The following is an 18,699-nucleotide window of genomic DNA, read 5'->3' as shown; positions in this document are numbered from 1 at the left end:
ATCCAATCCAATCCAATCCAGTCCAAGTAACGGCATCCAATCCAATCCAATCGAATCTAATCCAATCCAATCCAAGTAAAGGCATCCAATCCAATCCAATCCAATCCAATCGAAGTACCGGCATCCAACGCAATCCAATCCAATCCAATCCAATCCAAGTAACGGCATCCAATCCAATGCAATCCAATCCAATCCAATCCAAACCAATCCAATCCAAGTAACGGCACCCAATCCAATCTAATCCAATCCAATCCAATCCAATCCAAGTAACGGCATCCAATCCAATCCTATCGAATCCAATCCAATCCAAGTAACCGCATCCAATCCAATCCAATCCAATTAACGGCATCCAATCCACTCCAATCCAATCCAATCCAATGCTAACCTATCCAAATTACGGCATCCAATCTAATCCAATCCAATCCAATCCAATCCAAGTAACGGCATCCAATCCAATCTAATCCAATCCAATCCAATCCAATCCCATCCAAGGAACCGCATCCAATCCAATCCAATCCAATCCAAGTAACGGCATCCAATCCAATCCAATCCAACCCAATCCAATGCAATCCAGGTACCGGCATCCAATCCAAGCCAATCCAATCCAATCCAAGTAACGGCATCCAATCCAATCCAATCGAATTTAATCCAATCCAATCCAAGTAACGGCATCCAATCCAATCCAATCCAATCCAATCGAAGTACCGGCATCCAACCCAATCCAATCCAATCCAATCCAAGTGACGGCATCCAATCCAATGCAATCCAATCCAATCCAATCCAAACCAATCCAATCCAAGTAACGGCATCCAATCCAATCTAATCCAATCCAATCCAATCCAAGTAACGGCATCCAATCCAATCCTATCGAATCCAATCCAATCCAAGTAACCGCATCCAATCCAATCCAATCCAATCCAATTAACGGCATCCAATCCACTCCAATCCAATCCAATCCAATCCTAACCTATCCAAATTACGGCATCCAATCTAATCCAATCCAATCCAATCCAATCCAATCCAAGTAACGGCATCCAATCCAATCTAATCCAATCCAATCCAATCCAATCCCATCCAAGGAACCGCATCCAATCCAATCCAATCCAATCCAAGTAACGGCATCCAATCCAATCCAATCCAACCCAATCCAATGCAATCCAGGTACCGGCATCCAATCTAAGCCAATCCAATCCAATCCAAGTAACGGCATCCAATCCAATCCAATCCAGTCCAAGTAACGGCATCCAATCCAATCGAATCTAATCCAATCCAATCCAAGTAACGGCATCCAATCCAATCCAATCCAATCCAATCGAAGTACCGGCATCCAACCCAATCCAATCCAATCCAATCCAAGTAACGGCATCCAATCCAATGCAATCCAATCCAATCCAATCCAAACCAATCCAATCCAAGTAACGGCAGCCAATCCAATCCAATCCAATCCAATCGAATCAAATCCAATCCAATCCAACTAACGGCATCCAATCGAATCCAATCCAATCCAATCCAAGTACCGGCATCCAACCCAATCCAATCCAATCCAAGTAACGGCATCGAATCCAATGCAATGCAATCCAATCCAATCCAAACCAATCCAATCCAAGTAACGGCACCAAATCCAACATAATCCAATCGAATCCAATCCAATCCAAGTAACGGCATCCAATCCAATACAATCCAATCCAATCCAATCCAAGTAACGGCATTCAATCCAATCCAATCCAGGTACCGGCATCCAATCCAATCCAATCCAATCCAAGTAACGGCATCCAATCCAATCTAATCCAATCCAATCCAATCCAATCCCATCCAAGGAACCGCATCCAATCCAATCCAATCCAATCCAAGTAACGGCATCCAATCCAATCCAATCCAAACCAATCCAATGCAATCCAGGTACCGGCATCCAATCCAAGCCAATCCAATCCAATCCAAGTAACGGCATCCAATCCAATCCAATCGAATCTAATCCAATCCAATCCAAGTAACGGCATCCAATCCAATCCAATCCAATCCAATCGAAGTACCGGCATCCAACCCAATCCAATCCAATCCAATCCAAGTGACGGCATCCAATCCAATGCAATCCAATCCAATCCAATCCAAACCAATCCAATCCAAGTAACGGCATCCAATCCAATCTAATCCAATCCAATCCAATCCAAGTAACGGCATCCAATCCAATCCTATCGAATCCAATCCAATCCAAGTAACCACATCCAATCCAATCCAATCCAATCCAATTAACGGCATCCAATCCAATCCAATCCAGTCCAATCCTATCCTATCTAGGTAACTGCATCCAATCCAATCCAATCCAATCCCATCCAAGTAACGGCATCCAATCCAATCCAATCCAAACCAATCCAATGCAATCCAAGTAACGGCATCCAATCCAAGCCAATCGAATCCAATCCAAGTAACGGCATCCAATCCAATCCAATCCAATCCAATCCAAGTACCGGCATCCAACCCAATCCAATCCAATCCAAGTAACGGCATCCAATCCAATGCAATCCAATCCAATCCAATCCAAACCAATCCAATCCAAGTAACGGCATCCAATCCAGTCTAATCCAATCGAATCCAATCCAATCCAAGTAACGGCATCTAATCCAATCCTATCGAATCCAATCCAATCCAAATAACCGCATCCAATCCAATCCAATCCAATCCAATTCACGGCATCCAATCCAATCCAATCCTATCCTATCCTATCCAAGTAACGGCATCCATTCTAATCCAATCCAATCCAATCCAAGTAACCGCATCCAATCCAATCCAATCCAATCCAAGTAACGGCATCCAATCCAATGCAATCCAATGCAATCAAATCCAATCCAATCCAGGTACCGGCATCTATTCCAATACAATCCAAGTAACGGCATCCAATCCAATCCAATCCAATCCAATCCAATCCAAGTAACCGCATCCAATCGAATCGAATCCAATCCAATCCAATCCAAGTAACGGCATCCAATCCAATCCAATCCAATCCTATCCTATCCAAGTAACGGCATCCAATCTAATCCAATCCAATCCAAGTAACCGCATCCAATCAAATCCAATCCAATCCAAGTAACGGCATCCAATCCAATGCATCCAAACCAATCCAATCAATTCTAATCCAGGTACCGGCATCCAATCCAATCCAATCCAAGTAACGGCATCCAATCCAATCTAATCCAATCCAATCCAATCCAATCCAATTCAATCCAATCCAATCCAATCGAATCCAATCCAATCCAATCCAACTAACCGCATCCGATCGAATCCAATCCAATCCAATCCAATCCAAGTAACGGCATCCAATCCAATCCAATCCAATCCAATTCAAGTAACGGCATCCAATCCAATCCAATCCAATCCAATCCAAGGAACGCATCCTCTCGAATCCAATCCAATCCAATCCAATCCAATGCAATCCAATCCAATCCAATCCAACCCAACTAACCGCCTCCAATCGAATACAATCCAATCAAATCCAATCCAATTCAATCCAATCCAAGTAACGGCATGCAATCCAATCCAATCGAATCCAATCCAATCCAAGTAACGGCATCCAATCCAATGCACTGCAATCCAATGCAATCCAATCCAATCCAAGTAACTGCATTCAATCCAATCCAATCCAATCCAATCCAAGTTACCGCATCCAATCCAATCCAATCCAATCCAAGTAACGGCATCCAATCCAATCCAATCCAATCCAAGTAACGTCATCCAATCCAATCCAATCGAATCAAATCCAATCCAATCCAAGGAACGCATCCTCTCGAATCCAATCCAATCCAATCCAATCCAATGCAATCCAATCCAATCCAATCCAACCCAACTAACCGCCTCCAATCGAATACAATCCAATCAAATCCAATCCAATTCAATCCAATCCAAGTAACGGCATGCAATCCAATCCAATCGAATCCAATCCAATCCAAGTAACGGCATCCAATCCAATGCACTGCAATCCAATGCAATCCAATCCAATCCAAGTAACTGCATTCAATCCAATCCAATCCAATCCAATCCAAGTTACCGCATCCAATCCAATCCAATCCAATCCAAGTAACGGCATCCAATCCAATCCAATCCAATCCAAGTAACGTCATCCAATCCAATCCAATCGAATCAAATCCAATCCAATCCAAGTAACGGCATCCAATCGAATCCAATCCAATCCAATCCAAGTACCGGCATCCAACCCAATCCAATCCAATCCAAGTAACGGCATCGAATCCAATGCAATGCAATCCAATCCAATCCAAACCAATCCTATCCAAGTAACGGCACCAAATCCAACCTAATCCAATCGAATCCAATCCAATCCAAGTAACGGCATCCAATCCAATACAATCCAATCCAATCCAATCCAAGTAACGGCATTCAATCCAATCCAATCCAGGTACCGGCATCCAATCCAATCCAATCCAATCCAATCCAAGTAACGGCATCCAATCCAATCTAATCCAATCCAATCCAATCCAATCCCATCCAAGGAACCGCATCCAATCCAATCCAATCCAATCCAAGTAACGGCATCCAATCCAATCCAATCCAACCCAATCCAATGCAATCCAGGTACCGGCATCCAATCCAAGCCAATCCAATCCAATCCAAGTAACGGCATCCAATCCAATCCAATCCAATCCAAGTAACGGCATCCAATCCAATCCAATCGAATCTAATCCAAACCAATCCAAGTAACGGCATGCAATCCAATCCAATCCAATCCAATCGAAGTACCGGCATCCAACCCAATCCAATCCAATCCAATCCAAGTAACGGCATCCAATCCAATGCAATCCAATCCAATCCAATCCAAACCAATCCAATCCAAGTAACGGCATCCAATCCAATCTAATCCAATACAATCCAATCCAAGTAACGGCATCCAATCCAATACTATCGAATCCAATCCAATCCAAGTAACCGCATCCAATCCAATCCAATCCAATCCAATTAACGGCATCCAATCCAATCCAATCCAATCCAATCCTATCCTATCCAAGTAACTGCATCCAATCTAATCCAATCCAATCCAATCCAATCCAAGTAACCGGATCCAATCCAATCCAATCCAATCCAAGTAACGGCATCCAATCCAATGCAATCCAATCCAATCCAATCCAATCCAGGTACCGGCATCCAATCCAATCCATTCCAATCCAATCCAAGTAACGGCATTCAATTCAATCTAATCTAATCCAATCCAATCCAATCCAATCCAAGTAACGGCATCCAATCCGATCCAATCCAATCCAATCCAATCCAAGTAACGGCATCCAATCCAATCCAATCCAATCCAATCCAATGCAATCCAAGTAACGGCATCCAATCCAAGCCAATCGAATCCAATCCAAGTAACGGCATCCAAACGAATCCAATCCAATCCAATGCAAGTACCGGCATCCAACCCAATCCAATCCAATCCAAGTAACGGCATCCAATCCAATGCAATCCAATCCAATCCAATCCAAACCAATCCAATCCAAGTAACGGCATCCAATCCAGTCTAATCCAATCGAATCCAATCCATTCCAAGTAACGGCATCTAATCCAATCCTATCGAATCCAATCCAATCCAAATAACCGCATCCAATCCAATCCAATCCAATCCAATTCACGGCATCCAATCCAATCCAATCCTATCCTATCCTATCCAAGTAACGGCATCCATTCTAATCCAATCCAATCCAATCCAAGTAACCGCATCCAATCCAATCCAATCCAATCCAAGTAACGGCATCCAATCCAATGCAATCCAATGCAATCAAATCCAATCCAATCCAGGTACCGGCATCTATTCCAATACAATCCAAGTAACGGCATCCAATCCAATCCAATCCAATCCAATCCAATCCAATCCAAGTAACCGCATCCAATCGAATCGAATCCAATCCAATCCAATCCAAGTAACGGCATCCAATCCAATCCAATCCAATCCTATCCTATCCAAGTAACGGCATCCAATCTAATCCAATCCAATCCAAGTAACCGCATCCAATCAAATCCAATCCAATCCAAGTAACGGCATCCAATCCAATGCATCCAAACCAATCCAATCAATTCTAATCCAGGTACCGGCATCCAATCCAATCCAATCCAAGTAACGGCATCCAATCCAATCTAATCCAATCCAATCCAATCCAATCCAATTCAATCCAATCCAATCCAATCCAATCCAATCCAATCCAATCCAACTAACCGCATCCGATCGAATCCAATCCAATCCAATCCAATCCAAGTAACGGCATCCAATCCAATCCAATCCAATCCAATTCAAGTAACGGCATCCAATCCAATCCAATCCAATCCAATCCAAGGAACGCATCCTCTCGAATCCAATCCAATCCAATCCAATCCAATGCAATCCAATCCAATCCAATCCAACCCAACTAACCGCCTCCAATCGAATACAATCCAATCAAATCCAATCCAATTCAATCCAATCCAAGTAACGGCATGCAATCCAATCCAATCGAATCCAATCCAATCCAAGTAACGGCATCCAATCCAATGCACTGCAATCCAATGCAATCCAATCCAATCCAAGTAACTGCATTCAATCCAATCCAATCCAATCCAATCCAAGTTACCGCATCCAATCCAATCCAATCCAATCCAAGTAACGGCATCCAATCCAATCCAATCCAATCCAAGTAACGTCATCCAATCCAATCCAATCGAATCAAATCCAATCCAATCCAAGTAACGGCATCCAATCGAATCCAATCCAATGCAATCCAAGTACCGGCATCCAACCCAATCCAATCCAATCCAAGTAACGGCATCGAATCCAATGCAATGCAATCCAATCCAATCCAAACCAATCCAATCCAAGTAACGGCACCAAATCCAACCTAATCCAATCGAATCCAATCCAATCCAAGTAACGGCATCCAATCCAATACAATCCAATCCAATCCAATCCAAGTAACGGCATTCAATCCAATCCAATCCAGGTACCGGCATCCAATCCAATCCAATCCAATCCAATCCAAGTAACGGCATCCAATCCAATCTAATCCAATCCAATCCAATCCAATCCCATCCAAGGAACCGCATCCAATCCAATCCAATCCAATCCAAGTAACGGCATCCAATCCAATCCAATCCAACCCAATCCAATGCAATCCAGGTACCGGCATCCAATCCAAGCCAATCCAATCCAATCCAAGTAACGGCATCCAATCCAATCCAATCCAATCCAAGTAACGGCATCCAATCCAATCCAATCGAATCTAATCCAAACCAATCCAAGTAACGGCATGCAATCCAATCCAATCCAATCCAATCGAAGTACCGGCATCCAACCCAATCCAATCCAATCCAATCCAAGTAACGGCATCCAATCCAATGCAATCCAATCCAATCCAATCCAAACCAATCCAATCCAAGTAACGGCATCCAATCCAATCTAATCCAATACAATCCAATCCAAGTAACGGCATCCAATCCAATACTATCGAATCCAATCCAATCCAAGTAACCGCATCCAATCCAATCCAATCCAATCCAATTAACGGCATCCAATCCAATCCAATCCAATCCAATCCTATCCTATCCAAGTAACTGCATCCAATCTAATCCAATCCAATCCAATCCAATCCAAGTAACCGGATCCAATCCAATCCAATCCAATCCAAGTAACGGCATCCAATCCAATGCAATCCAATCCAATCCAATCCAATCCAGGTACCGGCATCCAATCCAATCCATTCCAATCCAATCCAAGTAACGGCATTCAATTCAATCTAATCTAATCCAATCCAATCCAATCCAATCCAAGTAACGGCATCCAATCCGATCCAATCCAATCCAATCCAATCCAAGTAACGGCATCCAATCCAATCCAATCCAATCCAATCCAATGCAATCCAAGTAACGGCATCCAATCCAAGCCAATCGAATCCAATCCAAGTAACGGCATCCAAACGAATCCAATCCAATCCAATGCAAGTACCGGCATCCAACCCAATCCAATCCAATCCAAGTAACGGCATCCAATCCAATGCAATCCAATCCAATCCAATCCAAACCAATCCAATCCAAGTAACGGCATCCAATCCAGTCTAATCCAATCGAATCCAATCCATTCCAAGTAACGGCATCTAATCCAATCCTATCGAATCCAATCCAATCCAAATAACCGCATCCAATCCAATCCAATCCAATCCAATTCACGGCATCCAATCCAATCCAATCCTATCCTATCCTATCCAAGTAACGGCATCCATTCTAATCCAATCCAATCCAATCCAAGTAACCGCATCCAATCCAATCCAATCCAATCCAAGTAACGGCATCCAATCCAATGCAATCCAAACCAATCAAATCCAATCCAATCCAGGTACCGGCACCCAATCCAATACAATCCAAGTAACGGCATCCAATCCAATCTAATCCAATCCAATCCAATCCAATCCAATCCAATCCAATCCAATCCAATCCAATCCAAGTAACCGGATCCAATCCAATACAATCCAATCCAAGTAACGGCATCCAATCCAATGCAATCCAATCCAATCCAATCCAATCCAGGTACCGGCATCCAATCCAATCCATTCCAATCCAATCCAAGTAACGGCATTCAATTCAATCTAATCTAATCCAATCCAATCCAATCCAAGTAACGGCATCCAATCCGATCCAATCCAATCCAATCCAATCCAAGTAACGGCATCCAATCCAATCCAATCCAATCCAATCCAATGCAATCCACGTAACGGCATCCAATCCAAGCCAATCGAATCCAATCCAAGTAACGGCATCCAATCGAATCCAATCCAATCCAATGCAAGTACCGGCATCCAACCCAATCCAATCCAATCCAAGTAACGGCATCCAATCCAATGCAATCCAATCCAATCCAATCCAAACCAATCCAATCCAAGTAACGGCATCCAATCCAGTCTAATCCAATCGAATCCAATCCAATCCAAGTAACGGCATCTAATCCAATCCTATCGAATCCAATCCAATCCAAATAACCGCATCCAATCCAATACAATCCAATCCAATTCACGGCATCCAATCCAATCCAATCCTATCCTATCCTATCCAAGTAACGGCATCCATTCTAATCCAATCCAATCCAATCCAAGTAACCGCATCCAATCCAATCCAATCCAATCCAATCCAAGTAACGGCATCCAATCCAATGCAATCCAAACCAATCAAATCCAATCCAATCCAGGTACCGGCATCCAATCCAATACAATCCAAGTAACGGCATCCAATCCAATCTAATCCAATCCAATCCAATCCAATCCAATCCAAGTAACCGCCTCCAATCGAATCCAATCCAATCCAATCCAAGTAACGGCATCCAATCCAATCCAATCCAATCCTATCCTATCCAAGTAACGGCATCCAATCAAATCCAATCCAATCCAAGTAACGGCATCCAATCCAATGCAATCCAAACCAATCCAATCAATTCTAATCCAGGTACCGGCATCCAATCCAATCCAATCCAAGTAACGGCATCCAATCCAATCTAATCCAATCCAATCCAATCCAATCCAATTCAATCCAATCCAATCCAATCCAATCCAATCCAACTACCCGCATCCAATCGAATCCAATCCAATCCAATCCAAGTAACGGGATCCAATCCAATCCAATCCAATCCAATCCAATTCAAGTAACGGCATCCAATCCAATCCAATCCAATCCAATCCAAGGAACGCATCCTCTCGAATCCAATCCAATCCAATCCAATCCAATCCAATGCAATCCAATCCAATCCAATCCAACCCAACTAACGGCCTCCAATCGAATCCAATCCAATCAAATCCAATCGAATTCAATCCAATCCAAGTAACGGCATGCAATGCAATCCAATCGAATCCAATCCAATCCAAGTAACGGCATCCAATCCAATGCACTGCAATCCAATGCAATCCAATCCAATCCAAGTAACTGCATTCAATCCAATCCAATCCAATCCAATCCAAGTTACCGCATCCAATCCAATCCAATCCAATCCAAGTAACGGCATCCAATCCAATCCAATCCAATCCAAGTAACGTCATCCAATCCAATCCAATCGAATCAAATCCAATCCAATCCAAGTAACGGCATCCAATCGAATCCAATCCAATCCAATCCAAGTACCGGCATCCAACCCAATCCAATCCAATCCAAGTAACGGCATCGAATCCAATGCAATGCAATCCAATCCAATCCAAACCAATCCAATCCAAGTAACGGCACCAAATCCAACATAATCCAATCGAATCCAATCCAATCCAAGTACCGGCATCCAATCCAATACAATCCAATCCAATCCAATCCAAGTAACGGCATTCAATCCAATCCAATCCAGGTACCGGCATCCAATCCAATCCAATCCAATCCAAGTAACGGCATCCAATCCAATCTCATCCAATCCAATCCAATCCAATCCCATCCAAGGAACCGCATCCAATCCAATCCAATCCAATCCAGGTAACGGCATCCAATCCAATCCAATCCAACCCAATCCAATGCAATCCAGGTACCGGCATCCAATCCAAGCCAATCCAATCCAATCCACGTAACGGCATCCAATCCAATCCAATCGAATCTAATCCAATCCAATCCAGGTACCGGCATCCAATCCAATCCAATCCAAGTAACGGCATCCAATCCAATCTAATCCAATCCAATCCAATCCAATCCAATTCAATCCAATCCAATCCAATCCAATCCAATCCAACTACCCGCATCCAATCGAATCCAATCCAATCCAATCCAAGTAACGGGATCCAATCCAATCCAATCCAATCCAATCCAATTCAAGTAACGGCATCCAATCCAATCCAATCCAATCCAATCCAAGGAACGCATCCTCTCGAATCCAATCCAATCCAATCCAATCCAATCCAATGCAATCCAATCCAATCCAATCCAACCCAACTAACGGCCTCCAATCGAATCCAATCCAATCAAATCCAATCGAATTCAATCCAATCCAAGTAACGGCATGCAATGCAATCCAATCGAATCCAATCCAATCCAAGTAACGGCATCCAATCCAATGCACTGCAATCCAATGCAATCCAATCCAATCCAAGTAACTGCATTCAATCCAATCCAATCCAATCCAATCCAAGTTACCGCATCCAATCCAATCCAATCCAATCCAAGTAACGGCATCCAATCCAATCCAATCCAATCCAAGTAACGTCATCCAATCCAATCCAATCGAATCAAATCCAATCCAATCCAAGTAACGGCATCCAATCGAATCCAATCCAATCCAATCCAAGTACCGGCATCCAACCCAATCCAATCCAATCCAAGTAACGGCATCGAATCCAATGCAATGCAATCCAATCCAATCCAAACCAATCCAATCCAAGTAAGGGCACCAAATCCAACATAATCCAATCGAATCCAATCCAATCCAAGTACCGGCATCCAATCCAATACAATCCAATCCAATCCAATCCAAGTAACGGCATTCAATCCAATCCAATCCAGGTACCGGCATCCAATCCAATCCAATCCAATCCAATCCAAGTAACGGCATCCAATCCAATCTAATCCAATCCAATCCAATCCAATCCCATCCAAGGAACCGCATCCAATCCAATCCAATCCAATCCAGGTAACGGCATCCAATCCAATCCAATCCAACCCAATCCAATGCAATCCAGGTACCGGCATCCAATCCAAGCCAATCCAATCCAATCCACGTAACGGCATCCAATCCAATCCAATCGAATCTAATCCAATCCAATCCAAGTAACGGCATCCAATCCAATCCAATCCAATCCAATCGAAGTACCGGCATCCAACCCAATCCAATCCAATCCAATCCAAGTGACGGCATTCAATCCAATGCAATCCAATCCAATCCAATCCAAACCAATCCAATCCAAGTAACGGCATCCAATCCAATCTAACCCAATCCAATCCAATCCAAGTAACGGCATCCAACACAATCCTATCGAATCCAATCCAATCCAAGTAACCGCATCCAATCCAATCCAATCCAATTAACGGCATCCAATCCAATCCAATCCAGTCCAATCCTATCCTATCCAAGTAACTGCATCCAATCTAATCCAATCCAATCCAATCCAATCCAATCCAAGTAACCGGATCCAAACCAATCCAATCCAATCCAAGTAACGGCATCCAATCCAATGCAATCCAATCCAATCCAATCCAATCCAATCCAGGTACCGGCATCCAATCCAATCCATTCCAATCCAATCCAAGTAACGGCATTCAATCCAATCTAATCTAATCCAATCCAATCCAATCCAATCCAAGTAACGGCATCCAATCCGATCCAATCCAATCCAATCCAATCCAAGTAACGGCATCCAATCCAATCCAATCCAAACCAATCCAATGCAATCCAAGTAACGGCATCCAATCCAAGCCAATCGAATCCAATCCAATAACGGCATCCAATCGAATCCAATCCAATCCAATCCAAGTACCGGCATCCAACCCAATCCAATCCAATCCAAGTAACGGCATCCAATCCAATGCCATCCAATCCAATCCAAACCAATCCAATCCAAGTAACGGCATCCAATCCAGTCTAATCCAATCGAATCCAATCCAATCCAAGTAACGGCATCTAATCCAATCCTATCGAATCCAATCCAATCCAAATAACCGCATCCAATCCAATCCAATCCAATCCAATTCACGGCATCCAATCCAATCCAATCCTATCCTATCCTATCCAAGTAACGGCATCCATTCTAATCCAATCCAATCCAATCCAAGTAACCGCATCCAATCCAATCCAATCCAATCCAAGTAACGGCATCCAATCCAATGCAATCCAAACCAATCAAATCCAATCCAATCCAGGTACCGGCACCCAATCCAATACAATCCAAGTAACGGCATCCAATCCAATCTAATCCAATCCAATACAATCCAATCCAATCCAATCCAATCCAATCCAATCCAATCCAATCCAATCCAATCCAATCCAAGTAACCGGATCCAATCCAATACAATCCAATCCAAGTAACGGCATCCAAACCAATGCAATCCAATCCAATCCAATCCAATCCAGGTACCGGCATCCAATCCAATCCATTCCAATCCAATCCAAGTAACGGCATTCAATTCAATCTAATCGAATCCAATCCAATCCAATCCAATCCAAGTAACGGCATCCAATCCGATCCAATCCAATCCAATCCAATCCAAGTAACGGCATCCAATCCAATCCAATCCAATCCAATCCAATCCAATGCAATCCACGTAACGGCATCCAATCAAAGCCAATCGAATCCAATCCAAGTAACGGCATCCAATCGAATCCAATCCAATCCAATGCAAGTACCGGCATCCAACCCAATCCAATCCAATCCAAGTAACGGCATCCAATCCAATGCAATCCAATCCAATCCAATCCAAACCAATCCAATCCAAGTAACGGCATCCAATCCAGTCTAATCCAATCGAATCCAATCCAATCCAAGTAACGGCATCTAATCCAATCCTATCGAATCCAATCCAATCCAAATAACCGCATCCAATCCAATACAATCCAATCCAATTCACGGCATCCAATCCAATCCAATCCTATCCTATCCTATCCAAGTAACGGCATCCATTCTAATCCAATCCAATCCAATCCAAGTAACCGCATCCAATCCAATCCAATCCAATCCAATCCAAGTAACGGCATCCAATCCAATGCAATCCAAACCAATCAAATCCAATCCAATCCAGGTACCGGCATCCAATCCAATACAATCCAAGTAACGGCATCCAATCCAATCTAATCCAATCCAATCCAATCCAATCCAATCCAATCCAATCCAATCCAATCCAATCCAATCCAAGTAACCGCCTCCAATCGAATCCAATCCAATCCAATCCAAGTAACGGCATCCAATCCAATCCAATCCAATCCTATCCTATCCAAGTAACGGCATCCAATCAAATCCAATCCAATCCAAGTAACGGCATCCAATCCAATGCAATCCAAACCAATTCAATCAATTCTAATCCAGGTACCGGCATCCAATCCAATCCAATCCAAGTAACGGCATCCAATCCAATCTAATCCAATCCAATCCAATCCAATCCAATCCAATTCAATCCAATCCAATCCAATCCAATCCAATCCAATCCAACTAACCGCATCCAATCGAATCCAATCCAATCCAATCCAAGTAACGGGATCCAATCCAATCCAATCCAATCCAATCCAATTCAAGTAACGGCATCCAATCCAATCCAATCCAATCCAATCCAAGGAACGCATCCTCTCGAATCCAATCCAATCCAATCCAATCCAATGCAATCCAATCCAATCCAATCCACCCCAACTAACCGCCTCCAATCGAATCCAATCCAATCAAATCCAATCCAATTCAATCCAATCCAAGTAACGGCATGCAATGCAATCCAATCGAATCCAATCCAATCCAAGTAACGGCATCCAATCCAATGCACTGCAATCCAATGCAATCCAATCCAATCCAAGTAACTGCATTCAATCCAATCCAATCCAATCCAATCCAAGTTACCGCATCCAATCCAATCCAATCCAATCCAAGTAACGGCATCCAATCCAATCCAATCCAATCCAAGTAACGTCATCCAATCCAATCCAATCGAATCAAATCCAATCCAATCCAAGTAACGGCATCCAATCGAATCCAATCCAATCCAATCCAAGTACCGGCATCCAACCCAATCCAATCCAATCCAAGTAACGGCATCGAATCCAATGCAATGCAATCCAATCCAATCCAAACCAATCCAATCCAAGTAACGGCACCAAATCCAACATAATCCAATCGAATCCAATCCAATCCAAGTAACGGCATCCAATCCAATACAATCCAATCCAATCCAATCCAAGTAACGGCATTCAATCCAATCCAATCCAGGTACCGGCATCCAATCCAATCCAATCCAATCCAATCCAATCCAAGTAACGGCATCCAATCCAATCTCATCCAATCCAATCCAATCCAATCCCATCCAAGGAACCGCATCCAATCCAATCCAATCCAATCCAGGTAACGGCATCCAATCCAATCCAATCCAACCCAATCCAATGCAATCCAGGTACCGGCATCCAATCCAAGCCAATCCAATCCAATCCACGTAACGGCATCCAATCCAATCCAATCGAATCTAATCCAATCCAATCCAAGTAACGGCATCCAATCCAATCCAATCCAATCCAATCGAAGTACCGGCATCCAACCCAATCCAATCCAATCCAATCCAAGTGACGGCATCCAATCCAATGCAATCCAATCCAATTCAAGTAACGGCATCCAATCCAATCCAATCCAATACAATCCAAGGAATGCATCCTCCCGAATCCAATCCAATCCAATCCAATCCAATCCAATGCAATCCAATCCAATCCAATCCAACCCAACTAACCGCCTCCAATCGAATACAATCCAATCAAATCCAATCCAATTCAATCCAATCCAAGTAACGGCATGCAATCCAATCCAATCGAATCCAATCCAATCCAAGTAACGGCATCCAATCCAATGCACTGCAATCCAATGCAATCCAATCCAATCCAAGTAACTGCATTCAATCCAATCCAATCCAATCCAATCCAAGTTACCGCATCCAATCCAATCCAATCCAATCCAAGTAACGGCATCCAATCCAATCCAATCCAATCCAAGTAACGTCATCCAATCCAATCCAATCGAATCAAATCCAATCCAATCCAAGTAACGGCATCCAATCGAATCCAATCCAATCCAATCCAAGTACCGGCATCCAACCCAATCCAATCCAATCCAGGTAACGGCATCGAATCCAATGCAATGCAATCCAATCCAATCCAAACCAATCCAATCCAAGTAACGGCACCAAATCCAACCTAATCCAATCGAATCCAATCCAATCCAAGTAACGGCATCCAATCCAATACAATCCAATCCAATCCAATCCAAGTAACGGCATTCAATCCAATCCAATCCAGGTACCGGCATCCAATCCAATCCAATCCAATCCAAGTAACGGCATCCAATCCAATCTAATCGAATCCAATCCAATCCAATCCCATCCAAGGAACCGCATCCAATCCAATCCAATCCAATCCAAGTAACGGCATCCAATCCAATCCAATCCAACCCAATCCAATGCAATCCAGGTACCGGCATCCAATCCAAGCCAATCCAATCCAATCCAAGTAACGGCATCCAATCCAATCCAATCCAGTCCAAGTAACGGCATCCAATCCAATCCAATCGAATCTAATCCAATCCAATCCAAGTAACGGCATCCAATCCAGTCCAATCCAATCCAATCGAAGTACCGGCATCCAACCCAATCCAATCCAATCCAATCCAATCCAAGTAACGGCATCCAATCCAATGCAATCCAATCCAATCCAAACCAATCCAATCCAAGTAACGGCATCCAATCCAATCCTATCGAATCCAATCCAATCCAAGTAACCGCATCCAATCCAATCCAATCCAATTAACGGCATCCAATCCACTCCAATCCAATCCAATCCAATGCTAACCTATCCAAATTACGGCATCCAATCTAATCCAATCCAATCCAATCCAATCCAAGTAACGGCATCCAATCCAATCTAATCCAATCTAATCCAATCCAATCCCATCCAAGGAACCGCATCCAATCCAATCCAATCCAATCCAAGTAACGGCATCCAATCCAATCCAATCCAACCCAATCCAATGCAATCCAGGTACCGGCATCCAATCCAAGCCAATCCAATCCAATCCAAGTAACGGCATCCAATCCAATCCAATCCAGTCCAAGTAACGGCATCCAATCCAATCGAATCTAATCCAATCCAATCCAAGTAACGGCATCCAATCCAATCCAATCCAATCCAATCGAAGTACCGGCATCCAACCCAATCCAATCCAATCCAATCCAATCCAAGTAACGGCATCCAATCCAATGCAATCCAATCCAATCCAATCCAAACCAATCCAATCCAAGTAACGGCACCCAATCCAATCCAATCCAATCCAATCGAATCAAATCCAATCCAATCCAACTAACGGCATCCAATCGAATCCAATCCAATCCAATCCAAGTACCGGCATCCAACCCAATCCAATCCAATCCAAGTAACGGCATCGAATCCAATGCAATGCAATCCAATCCAATCCAAACCAATCCAATCCAAGTAACGGCACCAAATCCAACATAATCCAATCGAATCCAATCCAATCCAAGTAACGGCATCCAATCCAATACAATCCAATCCAATCCAATCCAAGTAACGGCATTCAATCCAATCCAATCCAGGTACCGGCATCCAATCCAATCCAATCCAATCCAAGTAACGGCATCCAATCCAATCTAATCCAATCCAATCCAATCCAATCCCATCCAAGTAACGGCATCCAATCCAATCCAATCCAAACCAATCCAATGCAATCCAAGTAACGGCATCCAATCCAAGCCAATCGAATCCAATCCAAGTAACGGCATCCAATCCAATCCAATCCAATCCAATCCAAGTACCGGCATCCAACCCAATCCAATCCAATCCAAGTAACGGCATCCAATCCAATGCAATCCAATCCAATCCAATCCAAACCAATCCAATCCAAGTAACGGCATCCAATCCAGTCTAATCCAATCGAATCCAATCCAATCCAAGTAACGGCATCTAATCCAATCCTATCGAATCCAATCCAATCCAAATAACCGCATCCAATCCAATCCAATCCAATCCAATTCACGGCATCCAATCCAATCCAATCCTATCCTATCCTATCCAAGTAACGGCATCCATTCTAATCCAATCCAATCCAATCCAAGTAACCGCATCCAATCCAATCCAATCCAATCCAAGTAACGGCATCCAATCCAATGCAATCCAATGCAATCAAATCCAATCCAATCCAGGTACCGGCATCCAATCCAATACAATCCAAGTAACGGCATCCAATCCAATCCAATGCAATCCAATCCAATCCAATCCAATCCAAGTAACCGCATCCAATCGAATCCAATCCAATCCAATCCAATCCAAGTAACGGCATCCAATCCAATCCAATCCAATCCTATCCTATCCAAGTAACGGCATCCAATCTAATCCAATCCAATCCAAGTAACCGCATCCAATCAAATCCAATCCAATCCAAGTAACGGCATCCAATCCAATGCAATCCAAACCAATCCAATCAATTCTAATCCAGGTACCGGCATCCAATCCAATCCAATCCAAGTAACGGCATCCAATCCAATCAAATCCAATCCAATCCAATCCAATCCAATCCAATCCAATTCAATCCAATCCAATCCAATCCAATCCAATCCAATCCAATCCAACTAACCGCATCCGATCGAATCCAATCCAATCCAATCCAATCCAAGTAACGGCATCCAATCCAATCCAATCCAATCCAATTCAAGTAACGGCATCCAATCCAATCCAATCCAATCCAATCCAAGGAACGCATCCTCTCGAATCCAATCCAATCCAATCCAATCCAATCCAATGCAATCCAATCCAATCCAATCCAACCCAACTAACCGCCTCCAATCGAATACAATCCAATCAAATCCATTCCAATTCAATCCAATCCAAGTAACGGCATGCAATCCAATCCAATCGAATCCAATCCAATCCAAGTAACGGCATCCAATCCAATGCACTGCAATCCAATGCAATCAAATCCAATCCAAGTAACTGCATTCAATCCAATCCAATCATATCCAATCCAAGTTACCGCATCCAATCCAATC

This window comes from Mustelus asterias, chromosome 21 (genome assembly GCF_964213995.1).
Source record: "Mustelus asterias chromosome 21, sMusAst1.hap1.1, whole genome shotgun sequence".
In the NCBI taxonomy this organism is placed as follows: Eukaryota; Metazoa; Chordata; class Chondrichthyes; order Carcharhiniformes; family Triakidae; genus Mustelus; species Mustelus asterias.
The sequence above is the reverse complement of the archived record's forward strand: the minus strand, read 5'-3'. Positions refer to the sequence as shown.